The sequence below is a fragment of the Coregonus clupeaformis genome, chromosome 28 (assembly GCF_020615455.1).
Source record: "Coregonus clupeaformis isolate EN_2021a chromosome 28, ASM2061545v1, whole genome shotgun sequence".
NCBI lineage: Eukaryota > Metazoa > Chordata > Actinopteri > Salmoniformes > Salmonidae > Coregonus > Coregonus clupeaformis.
This window is the reverse complement of record NC_059219.1, coordinates 31,714,592-31,725,615: the sequence shown is the minus strand read 5'-3', so window position 1 is coordinate 31,725,615 and position 11,024 is coordinate 31,714,592.

The window sequence follows — 11,024 nt, the reverse complement described above, 5'->3', positions numbered from 1 at the left end:
CAATTGCTGTTGATGAATTTGCAAATGCCATATAGGCCTAAATAGCATCATTGTTGATTAATAAAGTATGGTCACATTTCATTTGCTCTGTTAAACCTAGCCTTTGGAATGACTTCGATAGCAACAGTGAATCTATATCTATAATCATTCTCACGATCGCACATTGGTAATAGTCAGTGACAAACATCATAGCTAATCAGGGCAGGGCTTGGTTAAAACCTTGGATGGGAGACCAAAGGGTAGCTGTAGATGATCAATGCTCCAGTAGGAGGTGCTACCCAGCCTATTGTTTTTGTTTTTTTATAGTGGATGTAACATTTGAAATCTGACATTAGTTTAAAGTTACAAATTCAACATATTTTGTCTATGTTGAAATTTGGTTATCATGGTGACAATCCTGTGGTTGAAATTTCACCCTCAAAACAACAGTTTACATTGATGACTTTTTTCAAAACTAATGTATTTTCCACATAGGTTCCACGTTACAATACGTTGACAAATTACTTTGAAACAACACTGATAATAATTTAGGTAATCTTGCCCCAGTCCAAAGTACAGCGCAAGTAACTATCCTCTCAGACAATACATCTGTTTAACGCATTTTGTGAACTGTCAAGTTTTTATAAGCAATGAATGCACTCGAAAGCAAATATCTTAAGCCAGTATCATCAATAAGCTCTTGCAGCTTCCCCCCCCTCATTCAGCCTCTCTTCCAAATCTGTGATGAGACAGCATGTCTGTTGGACTATTGAGTAAACAATATATCTGTGTCAAGTGTTAAGGTTGTTAGATCATCGCTTTCGGCATACGAGAGCTTTTTACCATGACAGGGATCTATTTGGAACTGTTTTCTGAGGAAACAACGCGGGCTAATCCATTACCGTCTTAACCGTTCAGAACACATCCATAAATAAACTCAGGAGCAGAAATAGCTGGAGCCCTCGCTGTTCACATGAAGGAACGAGGATAAATGTCCTCTTTAAAAAGCTTGTTAAAATAACTGACCCCAGTTCAGAAGGGATCTGCTACTGCTAAGTCTTAAAATAGGCTGACCATGTACAGTGGGGAAAAAAAGTATTTAGTCAGCCACCAATTGTGCAAGTTCTCCCACTTAAAAAGATGAGAGAGGCCTGTAATTTTCATCATAGGTACACGTCAACTATGACAGACAAATTGAGGAAAAAACATTGAGAAAATCACATTGTAGGATTTTTTTATGAATTTATTTGCAAATTATGGTGGAAAATAAGTATTTGGTCACCTACAAACAAGCAAGATTTCTGGCTCTCACAGACCTGTAACTTTTTCTTTAAGAGGCTCCTCTGTCCTCCACTCGTTACCTGTATTAATGGCACCTGTTTGAACTTGTTATCAGTATAAAAGACACCTGTCCACAACCTCAAACAGTCACACTCCAAACTCCACTATGGCCAAGACCAAAGAGCTGTCAAAGGACACCAGAAACAAAATTGTAGACCTGCACCAGGCTGGGAAGACTGAATCTGCAATAGGTAAGCAGCTTGGTTTGAAGAAATCAACTGTGGGAGCAATTATTAGGAAATGGAAGACATACAAGACCATTGATAATCTCCCTCGATCTGGGGCTCCACGCAAAATCTCACCCCGTGGGGTCAAAATGATCACAAGAACGGTGAGCAAAAATCCCAGAACCACACGGGGGGACCTAGTGAATGACCTGCAGAGAGCTGGGACCAAAGTAACAAAGCCTACCATCAGTAACACACTACGCCGCCAGGGACACAAATCCTGCAGTGCCAGACGTGTCCCCCTGCTTAAGCCAGTACATGTCCAGGCCCGTCTGAAGTTTACTAGAGTGCATTTGGATGATCCAGAAGAGGATTGGGAGAATGTCATATGGTCAGATGAAACCAAAATAGAACTTGTCGTGTTTGGAGGACAAAGAATGCTGAGTTGCATCCAAAGAACACCATACCTACTGTGAAGCATGGGGGTGGAAACATCATGCTTTGGGGCTGTTTTTCTGCAAAGGGACCAGGACGACTGATCCGTGTAAAGGAAAGAATGAATGGGGCCATGTATCGTGTGATTTTGAGTGAAAACCTCCTTCCATCAGCAAGGGCATTGAAGATGAAACGTGGCTGGGTCTTTCAGCATGACAATGATCCCAAACACACCGCCCGGGCAACGAAGGAATGGCTTCGCAGAAGCATTTCAAGGTCCTGGAGTGGCCTAGCCAGTCTCCAGATCTCAACCCCATAGAAAATCTTTGGAGGGAGTTGAAAGTCCGTGTTGCCCAGCGACAGCCCCAAAACATCACTGCTCTAGAGGAGATCTGCATGGAGGAATGGGCCAAAATACCAGCAACAGTGTGTGAAAACCTTGTGAAGACTTACAGAAAACGTTTGACCTGTGTCATTGCCAACAAAGGGTATATAACAAAGTATTGAGAAACTTTTGTTATTGACCAAATACTTATTTTCCACCATAATTTGCAAATAAATTCATTAAAAATCCTACAATGTGATTTTCTGGATTTTCTTTCCTCATTTTGTCTGTCATAGTTGACGTGTACCTATGATGAAAATTACAGGCCTCTCTCATCTTTTTAAGTGGGAGAACTTGCACAATTGGTGGCTGACTAAATACTTTTTTTCCCCACTGTAGATGATGGTTTAAAAGCATTTTTCTCAGTCTTAACATTAAGATGAAACAGACGGAGGAGATGAGAACAGGCATGAGAAGAATGTCCAGTTATAAAAAAATTCAACAAATAAAAGTGCAATTTTGGGATTTTGGATCAGCCTTTAGAGATGGAATGATACACCTGTTTCTGTTCAAATATTTTTTATTGAACACACACAAGAATGGTGTATAGGTATGAAAGACATGTGTACAGTTCTTATCTAAACATAAGAGAACAGACATGAACAACAAGACCCAGAGTTCTGGACACAAAACAAATATTACAAAACACGACATACAGAACAGGGACAGGTAGAAAGAAAAAGGGTAGATGTAACCCCCCCACTTATACCCCCCCTTTATGTACAAATACCTATTTATTATGATCCATGTTTGTGTAACTGTTTAAATCTGTCAGTCAAATACTATTGTAATTAAAATATCCTCCACAGAAATGTATGTATAGATGACAGTGTGGCTCTGTATACTGTAAGACTGGCATTGTGTGTTAATGAACGGTATTGTTGACATGCTCACTGCCTTTGTCTTTTATTATGATTAGCTTGATTAATTAATCTGTCAACTGTTAGAGTAGGCTAATATCATGATGAACAGAAATTGAAATAAGCAACAAGACGGATCTCCATCCAGAATTGTGTCCAGTGTCCACTAGGATGTGCCATAGGTTAGGAATTTGTTTTACAACAATCGATCTCCACTCACTCTTCAAGTTACAAAGCAGCTGCACTGCCAGAGCATCAGGCCATGTTAAGTCACTGAGACAATGAAAACATATGCTCCAACACTAGTAGACAAGAGGCTCTGATTACATCCGTTTCCCTGAGTTGTCTGAGTGCTGATATGGAGATATAGGGAACCTTGAACTTTGAACTGTCCATTTGAAGAAATGGATCTATAGGCTAGCATTTGAGACAACTAAATAAAAGGTTTAAAAAGTGCTCATTCTTGAGTGAGGTGAGAATACTCTCATTCACCCACCCCCTTAGATTACAGAACAAAAGGCTAATAGGTTAGTAAGATTGAGATGGATGGGACTACTGTATTCCCCTGTAGTTCCTCTGTTGCTCTCCTAACACAAAAACAACCGGTCACGTTGATGTGCTTTCCTAGATGGCATCTGGCTGTACTATTTAGGAGATATGCCAAGGTTTATCAGTGGAATGGAGTTAGTCTAGTCAGTTTTCAACCTTTGAACTCCAACCTCTCAGTAGATATGCCAATGTGTATTATCCCCACATCTTTGTTAGCAACAAGAGACAACTCTTCACCTCTCTGAAGTTAAGTTTATAAACTTTCTCGGTGGGGGGGAGAGAGATCATGAGCAGCAGAGATGAAGGATAGGTGTAGATAGATCAGGCGGGAATCTGAGAGACTGTGTGTTTTAGAAAAGAGATAAACATGATGCTGTGGTGGTCCGCTAGCTGCTAGCCTTTACTGGGAGAGCTCTTCAAATCCAGTTAGGAATCCTTCCCCCACTCAACGAGGAGCAGATGTGAGACAGTGTTTGTGCCAAGCTGGGACTCTGATAGTTACTTTCAACTATGAGCAACTGATTTAGTACCAGCCTGTCCTTCACTCAGTCTTCACCTTAACCATAATGGGACTAACAACAAAACGGGCCCTGGACCAGTTATTAAAAGCTTGGTGTAATTATAGCTTCTCTACTCCCATATTATTATAGCAATGGGTTGAAAGTTCATATTAAGGACAATCACTACCACACCATGACTCAGAACTGGTCAGGCACTACAACACCCACAGCCCAGACTGTCTCATCTTTGTCTGCTTGTTACAGTAAGAGACAGGGAGGCACCATTTTGGGTGTTTGTTTCTCCTAAATCTGCTTTCACAGTGACTGGTGGGATTGAATTATTCCGCTGCACTGGTAAATAAAGCACCATGAATGGGAGGAGAACACCGGTTGCGAAGCAGCTCCTCTTTGAAGTTATCCTAATCTGTATGACTGAATGGACGTGTGTTTGACTGAAAAGATCATGAGACACATAGGCACACCTGCTTATGGCCTTGTCTGAAACCACAGCTCAGAAATCACGTGGGACCTCTTCAGCGGTTCACTGCAGTATAGGTAAAACAGATGGGTACTCAAAACATGGTTAGAATGATCAACTTTTCATAACGTTTTAGCTTTAATACCTTTTTAGCCTAAAGTACAAGCACCATCTAGCTAGTCCACCTAACACGTCATAAATTAAAAGTGAATAAGTCAGTATTTTCCAGAGGATTTATCCAAAAGGCCTCTGGCTGGGCGTCATCATCCAGACCTACAGTAAAACAGTCTGGTCTCCTCCAGTCTGAGAAAATATGCACATCTGTCTAGTCAGCCATGCCGACGGCCACACACACACACACACACACACACACACACACACACACACACACACACACACACACACACACACACACACCACACACCACACACCACACACCACACACCACACACCACACACACACACACACACACACACACACACACACACACACACACACAGGGAGTGGCCAGATGACCCAACTAACTGGTTATATTTTCTAAAGGGAGTCCCCAGTCCAGTTCTACCCCACCCTGATACCTAATCTTACACAGTACTACTCCAGTTCAGTCAGTGAGGGTGAAGTCAACAGTTTCTTCTTCCCAGACAAAGTCTCTCTCTTTCTTTTTCTAACTCTGTTTCTCTTTCTCTCTCCAATGACACATACGCCTGGTCAGCAGTAGTCACCTGGCCCAGACCCCAGACAGACAGACTGTCCTGGGCTAGCCCAGGGAGCACAGGAGGGCCCAGACAGACTGCCCTGGGCTAGACCAGGCAGCACAGGAGGGCCCAGACAGACAGACTGTCTTGGGCTAGCCCAGGCAGCACGGGATGACCCAGACAGACTGCCCTGGGCTAGCCCAGGGAGCACAGGATGACCCAGACTGGCACTACGGCTAGAAATGCAGGCCAAAAAGCACACACGCATACACACATTTTCTTTTTCTCACAAACACTCATACACAGTCAGTGTTTGAACAGTCACTCTTCCCATATTCTTACACACACACACTCTCTCCCCGTCTCTCCAATATCCCATTTTCCTTTGTAAACAAGTCTCAGTGTCTCGTGCTTCAAGCCTGCACTCTATTGAAAGATAAAGAAGAAAAGCTAAATGTTGATTAGATTGGTTTGTGAGCTCGGGGCCTTTGGCAACCATAGTACAACAGACATTTAAGAAAAAGCTGTGGGCTTTTTAAGAAGACAAAGCAGCAAATGTGGAACCGGTTATTTCCCTTCTCAGAGGCATTCAGCTTCATCTGCATGTGCGGTCACATGGTGCCTTTTGTCAAAACTATTGGCTATGGGTATTTGACACCTTAGGGGCAAAATTCACGTGCACACCCGACATATACGCAAACACACATACATAGACACAGACACACACAACTACGCCCTTCTCACAAAAGCACAATTTCCACACATACAGTGCATTCGGAAAGTATTCAGACCCCTTGACTTTTTCCACATTTTGTTACGTTATATCCTTACTCTAAAATTGATTAAATTGTTTTTTTCCCTCATGAATCTACACACAATACCCCATAATGACAAAGCAAAAACAGGTTTTTAAAACTTTTTGCAAATGTATTAACAATAAAAAACGGAAATATCACATTGACATAAGTATTCAGACCCTTTATTCAGTACTTTGTTGAAGCATCTTTGTCAGCGATTACAGCCTTGAGTCTTCTTGGGTATGACGCTACAAGCTTGGCACACCTGTATTTGGGGAGTTTCTCCCATTCTTCTCTGCAGATCCTCTCAAGCTCTGTAAGGTTGGATGGGGAGCGTCGCTGCACAGCTATTTTCAGGTCTCTCCACAGATGTTCGATCGGTTTCAAGTTTGGACTCTGGCAGGGCCACTTAAGGACATTCAGAGACTTGTCCCGAAGCCACTCCTGCATTGTCTTGGCTGTGTGCTTAGGGTAATTGTCCTGTTGGAAGGTGAACCTTCTCCCCAGTCGTCCTGAGCGCCCTGGAGCAGGTTTTCATCAAGGATCTCTCTGTACTTTGCTCCATTCATCTTTCCCTCGATCCTGACTAGTCTCCCAGTCCCTGCCGCTTAAAAACATCCCCACAGCATGATGCTGCCACCACCATGCTTCACAGTAGGGATGGTGCCAGGTTTCCTCCAGATGTGACGCTTGGCATTCAGGCCAAAGAGTTCAATCTTAGTTTCATCAGACCAGAGAGTCTTGTTTCTCATGTCTGAGAGTCCTTTAGGTGCCTTTTGGCAAACCCCAAGCGGGCTGTCATGTGCCTTTTACTGAGGAGTGGCTTCCATCTGGCCACTCTACCATAAAGGCCTGATTGGTAGAGTGCTGCAGAGGTGGTTGTCTTTCTGGAAGGTTCTCCCATCTCCACAGAGGAACTCTGGAGCTCTGTCAGAGTGACCATCGGGTTCTTGGTCACCTCCCTGACCAAGGCCCTTCTACCTTGATTGCTCAGTTTGGTAGGGCGGCCAGCTCTAGGAAGAGTCTTGGTGGTTCCAAACTTCTTCCATTTAAGAATGATGGAGGCCACTGTGTTCTTGGGGACCTTCAATGCTGTAGAAATGTTTTGGTACCCTTCCCCAGATCTGTGCCTCGACACAATCCTGTCTCGGAGCTCTACGGACAATTCCTTCGACCTCATGGCTTGGTTTTTGTTCTGACATGCACTGTCAACTGTGGGACCTTATATAGACAGGTGTGTGCCTTTCTATATCATGTCCAATCAATTGAATTTACCACAGGTGGACTCCAATCAAGTTGTAGAAACATTAAAGGATGATCAATGGAAACAAGATGCACTTGAGCTCAATTTCGAGTCTCATAGCAAAGGGTCTGAACACTTATGTAAACGTTTTCTGTTTTTTATTTGTAATACATTTTCCCAATTTCTAAAAACCTTGTTTTCGCTTTGTCATTGTGGGGTATTGTGTGTAGATTGATGAGTACCATTTTTTTTTTAAATCAATTTTAGAATAAGGCTGTAGCGTAACAAAATGTGGAAAAAGTGAAAGGGGTCTGAATACTTTCCGAATGCAATGTACATCAGAAGTCAATTATTTAAACTGGTCTGTTTTCCTTTGTTCCTTTTCATGTGGTGCGCAATGTTCTTCGTGAGGAGTCGAACACATATTTGGGTGAAGGATACAAATGATAGCTCACATTGTTTCATGTAACCATCTCTGTAGCATTTAGAAGGGAAACAATGGGGCTGGTTGTATGGTTATAGAATAATGTCCTGAAGCTACCGTCTCCTGCGATGGTTGGTGGAGGTGGCCAGAAAAACAATGTGATCCAGAACAGAATGTACTCCAGGTTGTTTCCCTGTTGCTAATAGGTTTGTTCTCTGTCTCACAACCATCAATTAGAAATGTTATCGCCCACAATAATGACAAGGTGTGACAGGCCGCCAGCCAAACCTAGATTTACTACTTTGCTTTTTACTTAATTAAACACTTTTAATGCATGTTTGACCTTATTTAGACTAGGTAAGCGTTGCCAACTAGACTGGTTGTTCTCTGTACAGGTGAAATAACTATGTTAGTGGGGGAACGGGAGGAGGAGAAGGAGGGAGATGTGTCTTTTTGGCTATAGAAGACACTGCACAGTCAGACATCGTGTAGACCCTTATGTTCTTGTATGGTCTTGTTTACCTGTTGATAAATGCAGATGATCAAAATAGTTTTCGGGGAAAATCTCTCGCTCAATATCTGTGCATCAGGACAGGTACTATATAACCCTGTCCTTCTTCACTGACCTAACTAAAGACCTTAATGATCAATGACAATACAATTAAACGGTCCTATAATTTCCACAGCAGTATGTATCAGTGAGCCAAGCTAGTGCATAGCGACAGAGGTAGGAGGGTAATAACCAAGTTTGAATCTGAACTTTCCCACTCTGATTTACAACGAGTTTGTTATTTCGGGCAAATAGGTGGATTAGAACACTCAGAACAATCATGCCTTAGTGCTTTATTGAGTGTGTGGGTGTTTGATAGGAAAAACATAAGAAAGAGTTGAGTAAGTGATTATGCGTCTGGTTTGTTTTCATGCGAGTGTGTGAGTGGTTTGGTCCATTGCATGCCGACGGCAGTAAAGAAAGATTCAAGGTTTGATTCAACATAGCATTTTTCAGTGGCGTTAATTAATGGCTGTTGCTTTTTAAGGCTTGTTTATATGGAGATAAGATTAGCCACTAAGTATCAGTGTGGCGCCTGAAAGGTGCTGAGGGGAAATATTTACACCTGTGACTGAGTTTCTGTCTCAGTTTAGTTGTATCACATAGTTCTTCTATTTTGGGCTTAGTGCCGTGACTGGTGCTGCCGCCACTTCATTCAGGGCCTGTTTATTTTGAGTTGATTGTATTGGTTAGTGCTCAGATATTCAGGGATTGGAATTCCTGACGTTCTTCAGGCACATATCTCTCCTCTCAGCTCACCTTCCCTAGCTGGTTGTGATAGAAAATGGCTTTGTGTGTGTGTGTGCGTGTGTTTGCGTGCGTGTGTGTCCTTGTTAACGTGTGTCTGTCTGATTTAACACGATGTCTCCCACGGGCTAACTGCCCCATACATCCTCCTAACTATGAGTTTTATGGCGTGGGTCATGTGTTGTGTCCTCAGAGCCCTGACCTTTGACCTGGAGACCACAGAGACCAGCTCGGATCCTCTACCCTGGCACTGCTCAACCATGACCCCCAAGACAGGACAACCTTTACCTCATCTCTACTCCATCTGTGTGTCCCCCCACCCCCTCTCTTTCTCTCTGACTCACACTTGTTACCCATACTAGAGACAGTTGAACAACTCGGTTGAAGATGCCCCATTTTACGATTTTCCATTTGGAAAGTCTACCTCATAACCTATTGCCCCTCTTACAACTGGAAAAGTGGTGCTGGTGAGAATAGGTGGGGCTGATTCCTGGAACTGACTAGCTCCCCCAGACCCTAACCCCATTTCTGCCACAGTGACCCCCCTCATGACCCCCAGAAGAGCTGTGTCCTAGGAGCCAGGGGTGAGGGGTCAGTAGGGGGTGCCTGCCGTGTGAGGCGGACTGAGTGTGGGCGGACTGAGTGAGAGGGTCACCCAGCTGCTCTAGTCATCAGTTGGGCACAGGATGGCCCTATGGGACATCTGCCGCATGCCTCACATTCCGATACACACGCACACTATCGACACACACACACACAGGAAGGACAGGAAGGTAATAGTGAAATCATACTACCTCAATCAATCAATCAATTTTATTTTATATAGCCCTTCTTACATCAGCTAATATCTCGAAGTGCTGTACAGAAACCCAGCCTAAAACCCCAAACAGCTAGTAATGCAGGTGTAGAAGCACGGTGGCTAGGAAAAACTCCCTAGAAAGGCCAAAACCTAGGAAGAAACCTAGAGAGGAACCAGGCTATGAGGGGTGGCCAGTCCTCTTCTGGCTGTGCCGGGTGGAGATTATAACAGAACCATGCCAAGATGTTCAAAAATGTTCTTAAGTGACAAGCATGGTCAAATAATAATCAGGAATAAATCTCAGTTGGCTTTTCATAGCCGATCATTAAGAGTTGAAAACAGCAGGTCTGGGACAGGTAGAGGTTCCACAACACAGGCAGAACAGTTGAAACTGGAATAGCAGCAAGGCCAGGCGGACTGGGGACAGCAAGGAGTCACCACGGCCGGTAGTCCCGACGTATGGTCCTAGGGCTCAGGTCTCTCAGTTGGCTTTTCATAGCCGATCATTAAGAGTTGAAAACAGCAGGTCTGGGACAGGCAACTACCTGTTGCCTTTAAGACACACCCATATCCTGTATTGATAAACAGTGACGTTTTACATGCTTAAAATGTAATCATACATCCTATTATACAAGTCCTTTACGATATTATATTGATACCTTGACTCCAAGTATCGACTAGTCAGCTGTACCTGCGCCAAAACTCTGGTATTTTTCATCCTATAACTTGTTCTCCATCTTCTTTTTAAATAGTGAGCCAACATGTTTTTAGCACTTTAATTTCCATGACTGATCAAAACTTGATTTCTCATGGCTCTCTGTTGTCTCTCTGCAGAAGACATATAGTGAGCAATATGTTTGGAACATCAAATCGCAATAAAATCGCAGTATCCGAATTGCAATACATTGTGAGAATCTCAATAAATATCATATCAGCACCTAAGTATTGGGATAATATCGTATCGTGAGGTCTCTGGCAATTCCAAGCCCTAGTCTATTGTGCTTCTTCATTCCTACACACTACAGGCAACTTTGGACCTTGGGAAGCCGACATCACATTCATACCACAGCC